This window comes from Mus caroli, unplaced genomic scaffold (assembly GCF_978045245.1).
Source record: "Mus caroli unplaced genomic scaffold, Mus_caroli_1 scaffold_19, whole genome shotgun sequence".
In the NCBI taxonomy this organism is placed as follows: Eukaryota; Metazoa; Chordata; class Mammalia; order Rodentia; family Muridae; genus Mus; species Mus caroli.
In genome coordinates this window covers 32,547,503-32,568,522 of record NW_028227274.1, presented here as the reverse complement: position 1 = coordinate 32,568,522, position 21,020 = coordinate 32,547,503, and the positions used below count along the sequence as shown (strand labels likewise).

At 43.4% G+C, this 21,020-nt stretch overlaps 1 protein-coding gene across 1 annotated transcript in view; it reads right to left on the bottom strand.

Moving 5' to 3' along the window:
- Nucleotides 1-10,263, bottom strand: part of Ctnna1 (catenin alpha 1) — a 131,641-nt gene extending 121,378 nt beyond the window's left edge. The window contains exon 1 of the mRNA XM_021150781.2: nt 10,084-10,263. The gene's annotated coding sequence lies outside the window, so the exon portion shown is untranslated. The remainder of the gene's footprint in view (nt 1-10,083) is intronic.
- Nucleotides 10,264-21,020: the final 10,757 nt, after the last annotated feature.

The window sequence follows — 21,020 nt, the reverse complement described above, 5'->3', positions numbered from 1 at the left end:
ACACCCTTGTATACATATTATACATGCACACTGTACACATATTATACTACACAAACATACAAATACAAAATATTGTACATGTGTACAATGTAATGATATTCAACTTTAAAAGACAAATTCTGGAAGAAAGACAGCATTACAGGGAACACCAATAATCCTACACACCTAAACAACTATACTGGCAGAGTCTATCTGATTTAACTACTTTGGAACACTTGAGGTCCTACAGCCAGTGTTTGTGGCGCATGCCTTAAATCCCAGAGCTCAGGAGGCAGAGGCAGATAGATTTGAGTTTGAGACAGCTTGGTCTACAGAGTTCCAGGACAGCAGGGATATACAGGCAAACCCTGTCTTGGAAAAGAATGAAAAAAAAAAAAAAATTCTTGAAACTTCCAGGGAAAGGATTGGATCAATGCAGACTGGGCAAATTCTACTCCATTTTAGCTTCGCTTAGCAGCTACTCTATCCCCCCAGCCAGGCACATTTATTTTACCCAACAGCCTACCAGGTGGGCAAATAAGGGTCCTGCCCTCCAGATAATGAGAAATTGTACTCTTATTGCTAATTACTGGTTCTAATCAGGGAGATAGAGAAACAGAAGAGCATCCACTATTACACTTCTGCTAATGCTAGTTCTCCTCCAGCTAAATATAATTCCTCCCCAAATGTAATGAACCAACACCTTTCTTCCCTCCTACTTAATTTTTCTCTTAATTCTCTTCTGGGAGATGGGGGTTTAAGAAATGTCAAAGCAACCATATAGGGGAAAGATGTTATCATGGTGCTTCTTGGTCCCCGGTGTTTTTTACATATGGATTGAGGATGTTAATCCCCAGTTGGCAGGACTGAGCATGGTAACATGGCTATAATCCGTAGCTAGTATTAGTACTGGGTAGGCTGAGGCAAGAGGATCTTGAGTTCAAGGCAAGCCTTTAAAGATTTTGTCTTCAAAAGGAGAGGGAGGGTCTAGTGAAAGATCATTAAGGTACAGGGGTGCTGTCCTAAAGGCACACGTGCACTTGTGTGTGTATGTGTGCATGTGTGTGTTCAATATATAATTCTTACTTATAAAAAACATGGTATAGATATACAACCAGCCAGGCATAGTACTGCATGCCTTCCTGTGGGCAGGACTGAGCTAGTATGCCCACTTTTTTATGTCCATGAGTGTTGAGAATAGGAGCTCAGACCCACATGCTTGTGCAGCAACACTCCCAGTAACTTAGCATTACTGACTACTATGGACAAAGAGACAAGTCTGGCACCACAGATGCAGAATGATAAAAATGAACATCTTCACTTGAAGGATTTCATCATCTAGCAGAACACCTAGCAAAATAATCTTTACTCTCAGAATTTTTTTAAAGACTTATTTTTGAGTACACTAGCCTTCTTGAGACACACCGTAGAGGGCGTCAGGTCCCATGACAGATGGTGTGAGCCACCATGTGGGTGCTGGGAATTGAACTCGGGACTATGGAAGAGCAGCCAGTCCTTTAACTGCTGAGCCAGCTCTCCAGCCCTACTATCAGAATTTTAAGGTAAGGAAGTTAACAACATGGGAATATTGAAATTTTAAACTTGATTCATCGGTTTACCCCTAAGAAATCCCATGTAATATAAATAAAAATATAGCTTGTCCAGCACTTTATAACAGAAAGACTATTAGCATTTTATCACAACAGAAGTGAAAATAAACATCCTTTATACATCGACAACATCATCATCACCATCATCTTATTGGACAGATGAAAAAGTTCAAACTAAGGCTGAGTCTCGTAAGAGTAAAAATTCCAAAGGTCATGCTAACATAATTCAGATAACAGACATATAATCAGTGAAAAATTAGAAACAAGAAATACCTCATCACATAATTCTAATTCTACTGTTTAGTTTAGCCTTTTAAGAATCATATATTGAGGGCTGGAGAGATGGCTCAACAGTCAAGAGCCCTGACTGCTCTTCCAGAGGTCCTGAGTTCAATTTCCAGCAACCACATGGTGGCTCACAACCATCTGTAATGAGATCTGATGCCCTCTTCTGGTGTGTCTGAAGAGTGCCAGTGTACTCACATACATAAAATAAATAAATAAATCTAAAATAAGTAAGATTTACACGAGAATTATATATTAAGGGCTGCAAAACTGGCTCAATAGTAAAGAGCACTTGCTACCCAATCACTGAGGACCAGAGTTCAGATCCCAGCACAGACATTGGCCAGTTCACAAATGCCTGCAATTCCAGCTCCAAGGGAATAAACGCCCTCTCTGGCCTCTGTGAGCACCTACACACACACACAAGTATGCACACATTTCAGCATACACCCAGATACACATAGTCACATAAGTAAAAAAAATATATTTTAAAAATTCTATTATGGAGTTAGACATGGTGGTTCATGCCTGTTATGTCAGCACTTGGAAAACTGAGACAGCAAGAGAGCCATTGAGTTTGAGGCCAGCCTGAGTTAGAGAAAGCTTCAAAGTAAAACAATAAGGAATGCAGTCTCAATTTTAAACTTCAATGCCCAATGAACAGAGGTGAAGTGGTTAGAATAACTTAATTCCTGCTCTTATAGTGTCCAATTTACCTGAAAGGGGTAGAAAATAAAAAACCCACTGGGGAAAAGTTCCACGTCTTTGGATTTCATGACACCAAAAGCAGAGAAAACTAAAGTACAAATTATACTTCATCAAAAATAGAAACATTTTGAGCTGAGCAGTGGTGGCACATGCCTTTAACCCCAGCACAGCACTGAAGCAGAGGCAGACTAGCTAATCCTGGTCTACAGACAAAAACAAAAAAACAAAATAGCAAACTGGGCTGGAGAGATGGCTTGGTGATTAAAAACACTGACTGCTCTTCCAGGGGTCCTGAGTTCAATTTCCAGCAACCACATGGTGGCTCACAGCCATCTGTAATAGGATCTAGTGCCCTCTTCTGGTGTGTCTGAAGGCAGTTATGGTGTACTCACATAAAATAAATAAATCTTTAAGAACAAAAAAAATTAAAAAAAAAAAAAACCACACATATACACACACACAAACTTTTAAGCTGGGGCAATGGTGGTGCACACCTTTGACTCCAGCTCTCAGGGGACAGAGGAAGGCAGATTTTCTGAGTTCAAGGCCGCCCTTGTCTACTGCCACATTGGGGGTTGGGGAGGTTGCAATAGGACTTTTGTCTAACAAAGGAATACAATCAACAGGGAGTAAAAAGACATCCAATGGAACCAGAGAGAGCATTTACAAATCACTTCTCTGATAAGGGATTACCATATAGAATATTTTTAATCTTTAGCACTGGAGAAGCAGAGGCAGGCAGGTATCTGATAGAACCAGCCTACCTAAGGGGTTCCAGGATAGCCAGGGCTACATAAAGAGAGATCCTGTCTCAAAAAAAAGGACCAAAATATATAAAAGCTACAGCTCAAGTACACCACCAAAAAAAAAATTTTTTAAAGCCCAGGCTAGGGATCTGATCAGTGGTATTGCTCTGGCCTAGAACACATAAGATCCTGTGGATTCAATTCCCAATACCCAAATGGTAGCTCACAATGGTCTTTAACTCTGCCAGTTCCAAGGAAATCTATGCAACCACCGGGGCCTACAGAGTAACAGTCTGCATGGAGCAAGAATGAAATCCAGTTCAAAATAAATCGTTACACTGGTTCAAACTTCTGGAGTCTAACACTGGGCAGTTTATTTTAGATAAATTAAAGTTTGGTTAAATTTAAAAGTTCCCTGGTATAACACAATTCTCTTTGCACAGGAGGCATAACTACATCAAAACTCTTCTCAAAATACATGTCACTTCTTTTGTGAAGATGGGGTCTAGAAATAGGCTACATGTATTATCTTAAGGGCTTAGGGGATCTGGTGTGGCCCGTGTCAGACACATAGTACAAAGGTCATTTGGGCTGTCAGTCACCTCCGGTCCTGGTTATGGAAGCTTGCCATACAGACAACACAAAGGACAACTGACTATTAAGCATTTCTGGAAGCTGGAGAGACCGCTCAGCGGTTAAGAGCACTGGCTGCTCTTCCAGAGGTTGAGTTCAAATCCCAGCAACCACATGGTGGCTCACAACCATCTGTAACAGGGATCCAATGCCCTCTTCTGAAGACAGTATACTCACATACGTGAAATAAATAAATAAGTCTTAAAAAAAAAAACAAAAAACATTTCTGGTCCTGACTGCAGGGGGTTGGGGGAGCCCCTAGCCATATAGATAATATAACAGCTGCCTAGATTATTAGCCTCCCCTGGTCCTGCTTGGGGGAGCTTGGTATGGCCTGCCCCTACAGATAGCACAAGAATCACCCAAGTTATTAGCCACCATTCCCAGTCTTCCGGACAGAAAGCAAGTCATACATCTTTTCCTTGTAAACAACAACCCTGAATATTTAACATTCTTGGTTTCCCTAGTGCCATCTGTGAGCACAAGAATCTCTGTGCTGACAACAGAAATCCAACACCTTCTTCTGGCCCCAGGGCACCAAGCACACGTGGTGCACAGACATCCATGCAGGCAAACCCAGTACACATAAAACTTAAAAACTTACTTTGGTGGGGGGGAAAATCATAAAAATGGTTAAACTCAAAGAGAAAAAAAGACTGGTTAGCTGCCAGGAGAGAGGTGAATGAGAAACTACTGTTTAAGGAGTACAGAATTTACTTTAGACAGATAAAAATAGCTCTAGAGAATCAGGAAACATTTTCCCATGTTGTACTATACTTAAATGTGCCTGCAATAAACTGTCCAGTGTCAGACTTAAGTCTGAACCGATGCCAACCACTGAGTTGGGTTGAACTGGATTTCCTTCTGGCCCCATGTGGATTGTCACTTTGTCAGCCCTGGTGGCACAAAGACCCTCACAGGTTTCCCTGGAATTGGCAGAGATTGCATAATAATGTTCATTTGCTTAAAGTCAGTGAGCGTGCACACACACTCACAAAAAGTTTAAATGCTAACTTTTGTTGTGCACATCTTACCACAAAAAACCATAATCAGTTCACCATCCACCTGGTAGCACACAACTGTCTATAGCTCTCATTCCAGGGACCAGATACCTGTTCTGACCTCTCTATGGATACTACACACACATGATGCACAGACATACATTCAGGTGCACACACATGAAATGAAATAAAATAAAATTCCTAAAAAGAAATGAAGGATAGTAAATTACACTACCATTCATCTTTCCAAGTTTTAAGATTTTTGGATCCTTTCTCCAAGGGGGGGGGGGTCATTCAGTTTTTGGAGGGTTATCAAAGCAATTATTACAAAGCATTCCAACAAATGGCCAACAACCCATAGTAGGATACAAAAGATAGGAAATAATTTACAGCAGAAAATCAGCCTGGTATGTAGCTCAGTTAGTAAGTGCTGTCACAAGAGTCACTACTGGAGTGGGTATAGCAAAAGAGGTCCTAGGTTAATCCCCAGTACCACATACACCTGATGGTGAACCTTGTAATTCCAACACTCAGGTTGTGGAAACAAGAGTTTCAAAAGTCCAAGGTCATCTGGGGCTACATAACAAGCAGAGACCATTCTGGGCTACATGAGACACGGTCTCAAAAATAAGAATTACAGGCTGCTAAATGGCTGATTGGGTAAAGGCACTTATTAATAAGACTGAAATTTGAGTTAGATCCCCAGGAATCACATGGTGGAAGGAAAAAAAACAATTCACAAAAGCTGTCCTGTATCTTCACTTGTGTGAGTGTGGAGTACATGTATGTAAATATTCTTATGAAAAATATTTTGTTCTGAAATAGACTCTTACTATATAGCCTTAGCTGGCCTGGAACTCCCTATATATACCAGGCTGGCTTTGAACTCAATTCTGCCTCTGCAGTATGAGCCATTGCACCAGCCCCTGCCCCACCTCCCCCCACTCCCTCAAAAAATTAATGAAAGTAAATTGGTCTGAAATTTTAAGTAAAAGCTAGAATTTAGAAGATCTTAAACCCAACCATAAGACTAACCAGCACAATTACACAGCAGCATTAGGTTTCAAACATAAGTGTGGGAACTCTGGGCTGCCAAGGTGGCTCAGCAGATAAAGATACCTGCCACCAGCCTACCTAACAACCTCAGCTGGGTCACTGGGACCCACATGTTTATTCAAAGAAGAGAAGCAACGTTTCCAAGTTGTCTTCTGACCACACTTACACACACAAACACACAAAATAACAGGAACTTCTCAAAGGGGTTTTCTCTTTTCTTTTAGAAACTTTAAGAGCTCAATCACCCTGAATAGCGCCCGGTTTCAAAATACAGAGGCAGAAGGGCAAATAAAGTCAACTGCTACTGGGAATTCCTGGGGTGCTAACAGTGTGCTGTTTCTTAGTGGAGATACATAGTGTTTAGTTTATATCAATTCACTGGACAAGTGATCCTAATTTGAGCACTTTTCTCTAGTTATACTTCAATTTTGATTAGGTTCCTATTAAAGATTAAGCCTTAGGGGCTGGTGAGATGGGTCAGTGGGTAAGAACACTGACTACTCTTCTGAAGGTCCTGAGTTCAAATCCCAGCAACCACATGATGGCTCACAACCACCTGTAATGAGATCTGATGCCCTCTTCTGGTGTCTACAGTGTGCTTATGTATAACAATAAATGAAGCTCTGGGCTGAAGCAAGCAGGGACTGAGCGAGCAGAGTTCGAGCAGAGTCGACCAGAGGTCCTAAAAATTCAATTCCCAACAACCACATGAAGGCTCACAACCATCTGTACAGTGTACTCACATACATAAATTAATTGAAAAAAAAAGAAAAAAAGATTAAGCCTTAAACCAGGAGTGATGGCACAGGTGTTTGATCCTGGCACTGGGAAGCAGAGGCAGGTGGATCTCTGTAAGTCTTGAGGCCAGCCTGGTCTACTTAGAATTGTAAGACAGCCAGGACTGCATAGACAGACCCTGTCGGAAAAACCTTTTTACCCCTACACATACACTTCCCAGCAAAAAATATTTACCAAAAGTATAAAAGAGGTAATATAAAAACTGTATACGATACCAAAGCACTGAACACCAAGAGAAAACCCAGAGGCTTCAAAATATAAGTTTGCCAGGTGATTAAGAGAAAGCAACATGGTCCAGAAGGAAAAACACAGGGGGAATAAAATATAAAGTGAGGTGGTACACAATTAATCCCAGCATTTGGGAGACTAAGGCAGGAAGATCACTAAATTCACTCCAGACCCTTTGCTAAATAAATAATAAACCAAACAAACAACTAAACAGCTTACTCAAATACTAGTGAGTAGTCCACAGCACCAAAAAGAAAAGAAAAGTCAAGTCTAAAAGTGGAGTGGAAGCAAAGAAAGTCATGTAAACAAAACACTATAGAGCGGATTCTGTTACTGACTAGATCTGGGTAGAACGAAAGAAAGGGGACAAAGTTGAAGAAAGCTCAAGTTGCCCAAAACAGAAATTTGATTGTAATCAATTGCCTCACCTGTCATTGTACTTACTGTCGGACGCTTAGAATCCAGAAAGACTTCCTGCCTCCTTCCTTCATTCAATAGAGCATCTAATTTGCCCCCCTTACCAATTACCAAACCAAAGGTTAGGTAGGGCATGCACGAGCCCTGCCTTAAAGACACAGCAAACAGGGATATCAATACAACACAAACATAAGTTACTAAGAAAACTGACACAAAATTTGCTACCAGAAATGAAAATGCTGGATCTTGAGATATGACCAAGAGTCCAACACTTCCGAAGCCTTACCCAGATGCCTGGGTGCCACCCTAACCCAATCTTTAGTTGGATCCCTTCCACTGATCCAGATCGCCTTTACCCACATGACCTTCCCCACTCAACTCCTTGCTTTACACACACACCAATTCAAGTTTTCTCTAAGCATCAGCAATGAATAAAATGCTGCTCAGATCATGAAAACCTCTACAATGGCATCATACAGCTTTAGAATAAAATCTAAACATAGACATCTGTGACCTGGCCTTTGACTTCCCTGACAACCTTAGGTGAGACCTTCTCCCTACTTCAGTACTCAATAAATAGATCTTCTTTAAACCTCTAGGCCTCCAAATGCTTAGCCAACGCTCAGGCCACTTACTCCTGTTAAGGATCCTATTCATCCTATTCCTTCATCCTGTCTAAGTCTCAGCCAGTACTCAGACCACTGCTGCCTTCAACAAGCAGGGATATCTGTACTATCACTAACGTGACTTTCCTTAAAATTACAAGATAGAAGGAGACCCATGTGGGTCAGGAGAGAAACTACACTCAAAATACAGAACTGGATGTTTGCAGCTAAGGCTTAAGACAGAGGTAGGGGGTGCGCAGCTCAAATACAGAGCACTTGCCGAGCAAGTATAAGGTTTGCTCTCCAATACCACAGTGGTGGAGGTGGGGTTTGATGAGAAAAGGCACAAGGCAGTGAGTGAGAAGAAAACAGACACCCCTCACCTCTGATCACTATAAAATGTCTCTGATGGGAATGGAAATGGATGGTACCACATAACTGGTGCTGAAAACCAATATATTCGGTTAGAATCATATGCAAGAAAAGGAGGAGTTGAAAAGTATAGGGGAAAAGAACAGAATAATATCATGATTCCACTTAAATGCCCCTTCAACTCATGCTTCATCCAGTTCAAAAGCCATCACCTCAGAGCCACCAGACTTATAAACTTACTAACACCCCATCCATGCTCCCACTCGCTTCTGTTGTTTGCATTATACACAATATGACCCAAACAGGTGTGATGGCACACATCTGAACCCCAATACTCAGGAAGCTTGAGCTAGTTTGGGGCTTCATAGTGAGATCCAGAATGGAATTTAAAAAAAAAAAAATGATAGGACACTAGTGACACTAGAGAAGCTTTCAGGCCTCAAAGAAAGAATTTTTATAACCTGTTTGTTGTTTTTTTTTTTCACTTAATAAGTCAGAAAGGATGAACAATTAAACAGAGGCTATGAAATTATTTCCCCGTTCAATCCTTTAGTAAAGCAAAACAAATTCCATTTCTTAAGGTAACATCCACCTGTAGTCTTTAAAACTCAACGCTAAACACAAAATATCCTCATTAAAACCCCTGAAAGATACAATGATAAAGCATAGATTTACATCATAAATTATTGTAAATTCCATATACACTCACATCTAAAATCAAACCAAGTGTTATGAAGGCACGGAACATGAGAGGATATCAATCCTTGACTTGAGCCAACCACTCACCGGATTATTGGGGTGGCCACTGCTTGAAAACCAAGGTTACGAATCCAGTCAACAACATCCCCGCCCCCAAGTTCTACACGCACATTAACAAGTTCCTTTTAAAGTCGAAAGGCAGGTCATTGACATCGCATGCCAGCGATGCCCGTCCTCGGGAAGCTGGGGCTGGGAGACCCAGCGTCCCAGGCCAATCTTGGCTACCCGCTCTCGGTAACCCAAAGTTAGTCACTCTAAAGCCACTCCTGAAAACTGAGCGTAATGTCAGTGAGGTTTCACAGCAAAAGAGACTGCGTAATTTTAAGGTAAAAATTAAAGTCCTTGCCACAAGTCCACACCACACGGGTGTGGCGCACCTTAAGGACAAGAGCGCTTGAGAACAGGAAGCTACGACTCCCATTCTCCGTGGGCCGGACTGGAATGTCGGCTCCTCCGACCTCTGGTCCCGCAAACGCCCAAGTTTCAGCAGCGGGAAGGGGGAGGGGAGTGGCCGGAACAAATCCAGGGAACAATCGCGTCCCTACAACACCCCACTGCCCGACCGCCAGGGACACGCCGCGGTTGTCCCTCGGTGAAGGAGGCGGCCTGAGGCGCGACGCTGGTCCCGCGCGCGCTCCCTGCTCCGGGAACAAAGTTTAGAAAGAGGGAGAAAGTTTTCCAAGAAGGCGCCCCGGCGGTCGGCCCGCTTCCCGAGCGTCGGGCTCCGCCCGCCCAGGCCCAGGCTGCTCCGGGATGCCGCCCTAGCCCGACGCTCTAGGGCGGCAGCAGCCGAGAGCCCGAGCCGGACACCCGGGACCCCAGCCTGAGGAGCCCCGCGCCCCACCAGGGGGCCCCGCGCGCCCCGAGGGGACGTACGAAGAGTTACCTGCGGCGAACGGGGCGAGCGCGGGACGACTCCTGAGGCGCCAAGCCGACAGCCGCCGCTTTGTCTCCCGCCCGTCCGGCTCCCAGGAGGAAATGGGCCGCCCTGCGCCCCCGCCCCCGGCCCGCCCCGCGCCGCGCCCGCCCTTCCCGGCACCTCCCTCCGCGCGCTCTTCCCGGCGCCTCCCGCGGCCTCCACACCGCCGGTCCCGGCCTGGCGCAGCCGGCGCTTTCTAGGGAGAGCCTCCCGCCCGGAAGGTAGCCTGGCAACTCCAGGCCGGGACCCCCAGAAGTCCTTTTGGTTTGGCCTCCGGGCACGCAGACCCGGACCCACGACGGGAAGGAGGGGCGGAGACTCAGGGAACAGCCCGCGGCGGGGACAGGCGGGCGGAGGGCAGGTGAGTCACCGCTCCCGGCTCAGGTGAGTCTCGGGGCGCGGCCCCGGAAGGCCCCGCCCCGTCCGGCTCCCGGGGACCCGCGCGGCCACGCCGGGTCCTGCTGGGCGCACTGCTGCGGCCAGGCACCCTGTACCCTAGTCCAAGGCGCCCAGAAAAGGGGCAGCCTTCTGCTTTGCTTTACCGAAGGAGAAACACAGCAAGTGCAAGTTCTACTTCTCCTGGCAGAGTGGAACGGGATCCTCAGGACCTGGGGTGTTGGGTTTTTTTGAGGGTTTTTTTTTTTTTTTTTGCTTTTGTTTTGTGGTATTTGTTATTTTTTTGTTGTTGTTATTTTATTTTTGAGGTAGGGTCTCACAGTTTAGGCTGGTCTCGAACTGGCTGTGTAAGCAAGAATGACCTAAAAACTTTTTTATTATTACAACCATTCTTTTAATTGCAGTGTCCGGAAGGCAGAGGCAAACTCATCTCGGAGAGTTTCTGAACTTATGTGGAAATCAGGATGTGTGGGCATTGAATTTACTCAAGTGCCAACTTACCTTAAACTCCTAATCCTCCAGCACACCCCCGCAACTGCTGCGATTTATAGGTCTGCACCATTATACCCGGTCTTTTAGGACCTCTTAAAAAGAGGGAGCAAATGAGAGCGATGGCCCCGTGGGTGAAGTTGTTTGCCACTGTATCAACAATGCTAGCCTGACAACCTGAGTTGTGGAAAGACAAAATGAAGGCCACAGAGATGTCCCCTGACTTCCACACTGGTGCAGATGGCAAATCCACCCACCTACGTGTCAACACACACATAGCAACAATAATAATAATAGGCATATCCACCCACATTCATATCACACAATAATAATAATAATAAATAAATTTTAATTTTAAGAGAGTTGGAGATGTCTCAGTGATTGAGTGCTAGCCTAGTATGCCCTGATTTAATCTTCAGCACTACAAAAAGGAAAAAAAAAAAGACATACCTTCACAAAGTCATTCTTGTCCAGCCACTCTTTTCTGTTTCTAGCTTTGGGGTTTTGTCTCCCATAGTCCTCTCTGACTAGAGTGTCTGCTTTATCCTTACTTCACTTGGCTATGTCAGGACATAACAATCACATAATAAATATTCCTTTGGTCTAGCTATGATTCCAGTACTTGGGAGGCTTAGGCAAGTCTCAAGGATTATCACTAGAAAAAAACCTTTCTCAGAAGGGGATGTTGGGTGGGGAGGTGGTGTTCTTTATTTGTTTGCTTGAAGTAGTAATAAAAGTCTATTGGCTCGAAACACTTTGAGAAAGAGAGAGAAGAGAGAGAAAACAGAGAGAGAGAGAGAGAGAGAGAGAGAGAGAGAGAGAACCTGCCCTGGAGAGTCAGAGGACTTTCCGAGTTTGAGGACAGCCTAGTCCACTACAGAGTGAGTTCCAGGATAACCAAGGCTACACAGAGAAACCCTGTCTAGGCTAGGGGATGACTCAGTGGATACAAGCTCTTGCCCAAGCCATTTGACCTGAGTTCAATCCTGAGGACCCACATGGAGGAAGGACAGAACTAACTCCCAAAGGTTGTCTTCTGACCTCTATGTAAGCACCATGGCATGTATGCATGCAGGCAGGCGAGGGAGCACACACACATAAGTAAATTTTAAAGGAATTGAAAGAACTGGTGGTATGTGCCTGTAATCACAGCACCCAAGAGATTGAGGAAGGAGAAGTGCTGCAAGTTTATGGCCAGCCTGGGTCACATAGTAAAGGATACATGGTAAGACCGCTTTAGATTAAGTAAATCAATAAACAAGAAAAAACATTGTGAAGGGATCTTGAATTCAGAAAGCTCTAAGAACAATGGCTGGCATTTTCTATGTGTTGTCAAGCCATTGGTGATGATCTTATCTAGACTTGACAATGAACATGCTGACAATCCAGAAGTACATTACCACCTTAGACCTTGTCCCTGAATTTGAGACAATATATTCAGATCTCTGCTATCTCTTTCTGTTTGGCTTCTGCTAGGTCTATCAGACTTCCAGGACCACATATCAAAAGCTGCTTTCCTGATACCTCTGCAGACTTGCTGACCCCACAGCAGGGGCCATCAGCTTAGTTAGAAACTCTAATCCAGAAACCTTGGAGTTGGGGCTGGAGAGGTGGTTCATCCATTAAGAGCATTTGTTGTTCTTACAGAGACCTACTTTGGGGGCCCAGCACCCACAATAATGGCTCACAACCACCCATAACTCCAGTTCTAAGGGATACATTCTTCTTACCTCAAAAGGCATCAGACACATATGTGGTACAGACAGATACATATATACATATATGCAAGCATAACATCCGTGCATATGAAATGTTTTTTTTTTTAATTCTTGGTCTTTGATTATTCTTTCTCACATTTTTCATTTGATTACTTTCAAATATACTCAGAACTCATAAATATACTTCTCTGCTGCGTCCAGTCAGCTGTCACCACCTCTGCCTAAGTTTCACAGAAGACTCCAAACCTCTCTCTCTTCCGCCCTCGCCTTCCTCACTGTAGCCTTAGTTCAGCAGCCTGAGTGATCCTAGTCAGACACTGTCACCAGCTCTGCCCAAAACCTTCAGTAGCTCTCACCTGTCAGAGCAGAAGCCAAGGTCCTTATAAGGGCTTCCAGAGCTCTCTTGCCCCCACACACTTCTCTGACACAGTGGCCTCCTTACTATTCCAGGATAGGCTCTTGCCTGAGGGCCTTTCTTTCTGCCTGGAATGCTCTCCTCCGCCTGACTCACTCCTCTGCCAGGTGCTCAAGTATCTCAAGTGAGACCTCTTGACTACTGTGCCTAAAATCTATCATCTTGCATCATATAAAGTTATAATTTTGAATATGTATTTGTAATTGCATATGTTATCTCTAACGCCATATATATGATGATATATATGATTCCCTGCTTTTTTCTGACTTCCTTTCACTAAATTTTAAGCCACATGAGGACTAGAATTTTTATTTAATATGTTCAATGTTATACCGTTGGTGCCTAGATTAGTACTTGGAACGTAGCAGGGCTCTCAATAAATACTTCCTGAGTGAAATGTACAGAAGATGGGAATGGGATGAATTTTATTCTATTCCAAGGGAATGTGCCTAGGAATAGGAAGCAAAATACAACTTAAAACAGTAGCCCAGCACTTGGGAGACTAAGGCAAACATTCAAGGACAGTCTCAGCTACAGAGTAAAAAACCTACCCCAAAATATAAAACACAGGGGTTGGAGAGATGGTTCAGAGATGAAGAGGACTAGCTGCTCTTCCAGAGAACTCGACTTCTAGCTGCCTGGAAGTCAGTCTTCCACTAGCAGCCTTCCGATGAAGATGTAGAACTCTCAGCTCTGCCTGCACCATGCCTGCCTGGATGCTGCCATGTTCCCACCTTGGTGATTATGGACTGAACCTCTGAACCGGTAAGCCAGCTCCAATTAAATGATGTCCTGTATAAGACTTGCCTTGGTCCTGGTGTCTGTTCACAGTAGTAAAACCCTGACAATGACAGACAGCTTCCAGAAAAACATCACATAACACAACTGAGTCTCCAAAGAAACCAGAAATACCCACTTCAGTCTCCCTTTGAATAAAATCTACACAGTCTTGCCCTGGCTATAGACCTCTCGTTGACTTTTTCTTTCCACTTGAACCCACATCAAGGTCCAGATATCCCTATAAATTATCAGGCATTGTCTTGCCCCACAGCCTCTGTGTTCCTAGTTCCTTCCGTTTGGAATGGTCTTTTCTCTGGTAGCACCTTTGTTCACTCCATAACTTACTCCCAGACTACTCACTGTAAAACAACAATAGCATCATCCTTTTCCCTTTCCCCTGATGGGGTCATACTGGGACACACAGAAACACACCTGTCCTTTGCTGCCTTTTTTTTTTTTTTTTTTTTTGGTTTGGTTTGGTTTTTCGAGACAGGGTTTCTCTGTGTAGCCTTGGCTGTCCTGGAACTCACTTTGTAGACCAGGCTGGCCTCGAACTCAGAAATCTGCCTGCCTCTGCCTCCCAAGTGCTGGGATTAAAGGAGTGCGCCACCATGCCTGGCCGTTTGCTGCCTCTTGAGCGCTGAGAGTAATGGGCACCACCATGCCCTGCTTCCTTTGCCCAGACTTATTATGCTACTGCACTGTATTGCACTCATCACATTATTTATTTATAGTTTGGGTTCTAACTCTAGTTTGTTGTAACTCCAGAACCTAGAATAGTTCCTCACAAGTACCACGTACCCAACAGAATGAAGGAATAGTTTCAAGTCTGAAAGATAACAGCGAGCTATCACAGTGTTTACATGCAAGGAGGAGAGCAGAAAGGACTGTTGTGGCTTAAAGTGTGGGAAGTATTTTAATGTGTGAATGAAAAGAAGTAGGTATATTTGAGCATTATGCAGGAGAACAGAGGACTAGATGTGAGATTCTAGGAAAGAAGTCACAGATGAGTCCCAGGTTTAAGCTTGATCAACTAAAGAAACACCAGTGCCATTTACCCACACGAAGAGTTTTGGATGTAAAGATGTGACATTGGGGTAGAGTAATGCACATAGTTATTTTGAGTCATGCAAACATGACTCAAAAAAGAGAGAGAGAGAGAGAAAATAACCCTATATAGAGAGGAATGTCTAAATGTAAGCTTGGAAAGGCTCAAAGAAGCTAGATAGAGATATGAGTTGAGTGCAGCAAGAAAATTAAGTGACTGACACAGAAGGAAAAGTATCCAAACGAGAAAACTAAGTTCCTCTTCCCTAACACGTGCCTACTCCCTTCCGTGTCAAGTTCTTTGCTTTTTCTGAATTTGCTTCTAGGTGGCCAGGATTATGCCCTTATGTACTGAGCCATCTAACCTGACCTTCTCTCTTAATTTAAGACAGGCTGTCTTAGTCGGGGTTTCTATTCCTGCACAAAACATCATGACCAGGAAGCAAGTTGGGGAGGAAAGGGTTTATTCAGCTTACACTTCCACAGTGCTGTTCATTGTCAAAGGAAGACAGGACAGGAACCCGGAGACAGGAGCTGATGCAGAGACCATGGAGTGTGCTGATTACTGACTTGCTTCTTGTAGCTTGCTCATCTTGCTTTCTGATAGAACCCAGGACTACCAGCCTAGGGATGGCACCACCCACAATGGGCTGGGCCCTCACCCCAGATCACTATTTGAGAAAATTCCTAACAGCTGGATCTCATGGAGGCATTTCCTCAAAGGAGGCTCCTTTCTCTGTGATAACTCCAGCTTTTATCATGTTGACACACAAAACTAGCCAATACACAGGGTCTTTCTTTTTCTCTTTCTTTCTTTCCTTTTGTTTGTGTTGGTTTTGTTCTATTTTCTGAAACAGGGTTTCTCTGTGTAGTCCTGGCTGTCCTGGAACTCGCTCTGTAGACCAGGCTGGCCTCCAATCACCTACCTCTGCCTCCCAAATGCTGGGATTAAAGGGGTGCTTCACCACCATCTGGCTATCTTTGGAGCTTTCTAAAGAGGAGGATAGATGGTTGTCCCCTGGAAAGGAATGTTCATAATAGCTCTGCCAGTGAGCAGTGTTCCTTGTCCTCTTTTGACTTTGTACTTTTTTTTTTTCTAGACTGTGTCTCACTAAGCTATTTAAGCTCTGCCTTGAATTTTCTCTGTAACCAGGCAGACCATAAGCATCCTGCCTCGGTCCTCTGAGTTGGTGGAGTTACAGGCTTACACCCTGAAGTGAAAACTTAAGGGTTCTTTAAAAGGTCAGTTGTGTTAGATGGTGTTTCATTGGGTCAAACACATGAAGGAGTCTTTTCTTAAAGTTGATAGAGGTGAAAGGCTAAGGCAGACTCGTGAAGGAATGTTTCTCTGAAGCAGACACAGGAGAAAGAATGTTCTGCTAAAGCAAGCATGTGAAAGGACATGTGATGAAGGATGCTTTGTTAACAACACATATGTATTGGTCTATCTTACATTGCATAATTGAGCTACATTTGTCTGGACTCCATAGAGAAAAATACACCAGAAAAACATCTGGTAAGATGTTGCTGCTTTTTTGCCACTTCTGTAGACTCGGACTGATTGACAAAGTGATGTCAACTGAGACAGGCACACATGAGACAAGACCCATGAAAGACATGTGATGTTTAAAGGGAATATAAAAGGGACAGTGACAAAGACTAAACTTGGCTTACTTCTAGATATAGAGCTAGCTATACAACACTTGTTGGTCTCCCGTCTTCATTGATCTTCGCTGAGAGAGACACAACTGAGAACGTCTTTGGACATTCCTGCTGGTCCCTCCTGCTGACTCATGCCTAGGCTGAGGCCTGGCTGCCTCTGTTAGATAGCGTCACTGATGCTGATTCATGTTTGCTATCCCAACTCTACCAAACTAGACTGCTGGTGCATCCATAAAGTGTTCACTAGTAGATGGAGCTGCCACTGCTAACCTATGAACTAAACTGCCAATTTCCAGACAACACAGATAAGATTTACTCCAAAGAACCCTTTCTAAACAGGTCCACTTCCCCCATATCCTTTCTTTTCCACTACCTCTAAAAGATGATGGGCTAAAAAAGAGGTTAAAACATTTAAAAACGCCGGGCGTGGTGGTGCACCCCTTTAATCCCAGCACTCGGGAGGCAGAGGCAGGCGAATTTCTGAGTTCGAGGCCAGCCTGGTCTACAAAGTGAATTCCAGGACAGCCAGAGCTATACAGAGAAACCCTGTCTCAAAAAACCAAAAAAAACAAAAAAAACAAAAAAAAAAAAACATTTAAAAACTGGAGTCTGGAGAGATGACTTAGTGGTTAAGAGCACCGACTGCTCTTCCAGAGGTCCTGAGTTCAATTCCCAGTAACCACATGGTGGCTCACAATCATCTGTAATGGGATTCAATGCACTTTTCTTTTTTTTAAGATTTATTTATTATTATACATAAGTACACTGTAGCTGTCTTCAGACACACCAGAAGAGGGCATCAGACCTCACTACGGATGGTTGTGAGCCACCATATGGTTGCTGGGATTTAAACTCAGGACCTTCAGAAGAGCAGTCAGTGCTCTTAACCTGTTAGCCATCTCACCAGCCCCCAGTGCACTTTTCTAGTATGTGTCTGAAGACAGCTGCTGTGTACTCATATAAATAATAAATAAATCTTTTAAAAAAAAAACATTTAAGGACCATCATTAAAAATAAATTTTTAAAAATTAAAGTTATACCTGACACTGTATTTCTAGCCTTTGTAGTTTTAATACTTCTCTGGAATTGTCTACCAGTTAATTTTCCTTTTATTTATTTATTTTTAAGATGTTTATTTAGTGGGGTGTAACATTTTGTGTCTGAGTGTAGAAAGCATAAGGCTACTTGGAAAAGTCAGATTTTTCCTTCTACCATGTAAATCCGGGAGGCCAAACTCAGGCCCTTGGGTTTGGTGGCAAGTATCCTTACCTGCTGAGCCAGGTCACCAAGCCAAATTTTCTCCTCCCCACCCCATTGTGTGTGTGTGTGTGTGTGTGTGTGTGTGTGTGTGTGTGTCTAGGCCAGGAATCAATATTATTGAGTATCTTTTCTCACTCTTGATATTATATTTTTTAATTGTATTTTGCTTATTTTTAAATGGGGATGTACTATGATACATATGTAGAAGTCAGAGGCAACTTTAGGCCATCCTTGGATGTTGTGAGTCTTAGAGAGCAAACCCAGGTCCTTGAGATTGGTATGAAGCCTTTACCTGCTGAGATGTCTCACTAGCCCTTCCACTTGTTTTTTGAGGCAGAGTCTCAGACTTAACCTGGAGTTTGCTATTTTAACTGGGTTAGCTAGACCGTGAGCTCCCAGGATCTACCTGCATCCACACATCCCCAGCCCTGGGGTTGGGTTTACAGGTGCCACCTTACCTGACGTTTATGCCAGTGCAGGGTAAATAAACGCATGCTTATGCAGCAAGTTCTGTCTCCCCATCTGTAGTTTATTCTCTTTCTCCTCCATTTTGGGGTATTTCGTAAGGACACTGTCCTTATCTGGTTGGTTGGTGGTTTGTTTGTTTTTCAGGTTTCTCCCATAATTTAGCACAGTACCTGAAGCATAAAATATACATGAAAACAATTTGCAGGGGCCCAGAGAGAGAACTCAGTGATTAAGACAGTGGTTGCTTGCCAAGTAGGGGAAGTCCACACCTTTGATCCCAGCACTCAGGAGGCAGAGAGAGGCAGGTCTCAGAGTTTGAAGCCAGCCTGGTCTACAGAGAGAGTTCCAGAACAGCCAGGGCTACACAGAAAAACCCTGTCTTGAGAAACCAAAAAGAAAAAAAAAAAAAAAACAGTGGCTGCTCTTCCAAGGGACCCAGGTTCAATTCCAGCACCCACCTAGTAACTTAGAACTGTCTATAACTCTAGTTTCAGGAGATCTGATACCCTTCCTTTTCTAGCTTCCATAGGCACCAGGCATGCATATGTGCAGTGAAAACACCCACAGGCATAATAGTAATAATAATAGTAATAAATAAGATACATAATAAAATAATGAAAATGAAAAAAATTAACACTATTTGCATAGGTCAGGGGAAAAGGGCAGTAGCATAACTATAACTTCATCGCTATATAGCAAGACCCTGTCTCAAAAGTAGTTTTTTGCTGTGTAGCGTTGTCCACCTTTAATCCCAGCACTCAGGACAAAGAGGAAGGAGAATTGCTGTGAGTTAAACATCACCCTGGCCTACTCAGAGCAGTGGCTCTCAACCTTCCAGATGCTGCAGCCCTTTAATACAGTCCTTCCTGTTGTGGTGACCCCCAACCATAAAATGATTTTCATTGCTACTTCATAACTATGATTTTGCTAGTATTGTGAATTGTTATGTAAATGTTTGTGTCCTGGGTATCTTTTGGGGGGTTGCAACCACAGGTTGAGAACCACTGACCTAGAGAGCTCCAGCATAAGTTTCAACCTAGATATACCATCAACTGACATCAGCAACCAAGTCTTGGGCTTAAAATGCTTGGTGTCCCTCCTAGGTCCATGGCCCTTCATATATAATAAGATACTGTCTCAAAAGAAGTGGGGGATAAAAAACGAAATGGCTATGATAGTACTGTAATCCCAGCTCTCAGGAAGCTAATTAACAGGAGGATTATGAATCCATGCCAACTGACCTATGGAGAACAGGCGGAGACTAGGGATGTAGCTTAATGGTGAATACAAGCCTAGCATAGGTTCAGCTGCTCAGGACTGAAAAAAAAAAAGATAAATTTGTAGAATGAATGAGTGGCATGGACCTCAGAGGGAAACCAAGCATCTTAAGCCCAGATTCGGTGGCTGATGTCAGTTGACAGCATCTTCATCATACCTTACCTTGCTGAAGATAGATCGCACACACAGTTTGAGCTGCACTGAGAAAAACTGAAATAATCACAAAACAGAATATGATGAGACAGTGATACTGGCTTTGGGGGCTCTCTGCTCACTAGCCACTCCATTCTTAGGAGTGAGTCTTCCTCTTTCAATAAACAACTTCTCCCCCATGCCTGACTGAAACCACGTGAAATTTTTCTCTGTCTCTCCTCCTGGCAGCTGCCAGGATTTTGACCTAAGCTGTGCTGTTTTTTTCTTAAACTCTTAATAAAACTGTTCCTGTGGTTTAAAAAAGGAAAGAGTAATATCAAAATGTCAATAAAGATGAACTAGCAGAGCTCGTTTTACAGAATCTTTGCATCATGGGCACTTCATTAGTATTTACCTACATCGTGCTGGGAAACAGCTTCACAGTTTACAGAGCCTTTTCCTGGATGTCAGTGCCTTCGTGACACCAGCAACCCTAAAGGAAGGCACAGTAATAAGTAAAATTCAAGAGTGATAAAGAAAAAGAACCGGTTCTGCAGGCTGTAATAAAAGTTACAAACTCTTGAGGTGGGTATGTTGACTCACGCCTGTAATCCCGGCACTTGAAGGTGGAGGCAAGAGGATTGTGAGTTCAGAGACAGCCTATCTCAAAAAAAAAAAAAAAAAACAACCAAAAAAATAAATAAATAAAAAATAATGGTCGCAAAATGATGATCACTCTCCAGCCCCCATTAAATCCCAAAAGGAAAGATGAAAGGGGCTGAGCCTAAGGAGAACTTACAGAGAATTCAGCAACAACAAAAGGTTGTTGTGGGTGCCTAGTGGGTGCCTAGTTCTAACTGCCTCTCATTTCATTTCAGATGGAGGAAGGAAGGCCTACCCTCTGTTAGCTTAGGTAGCAACAAGGTATTTTCCTCAGGTCTGTAGAGTTCAGTCATTCTCAACTAAGTCACCAAGCTTTTTAAAAATATACCTAGGTACCACCCCTAGCAGCTCAAATTCAAATCTTCAAGAGGCATTTAGCAGTTTTAAGTCTCTCAGGAAAGCTGTGGTGTTTAAGCCAGAGCTGAGAATCACTAATTCATTGCATTGTCGAAGCCAGAGAGGAGAAGAATGAGTCATAAAAGCTTAAGATGTGTTTACTAATGCATTCTTCTTACAATCGAAATTGTTTTAATATCCTGAGTGATGAAAACTCACCACTCTCTCTCCTATGTCCTTGTTGTTGGATAATGACCTCA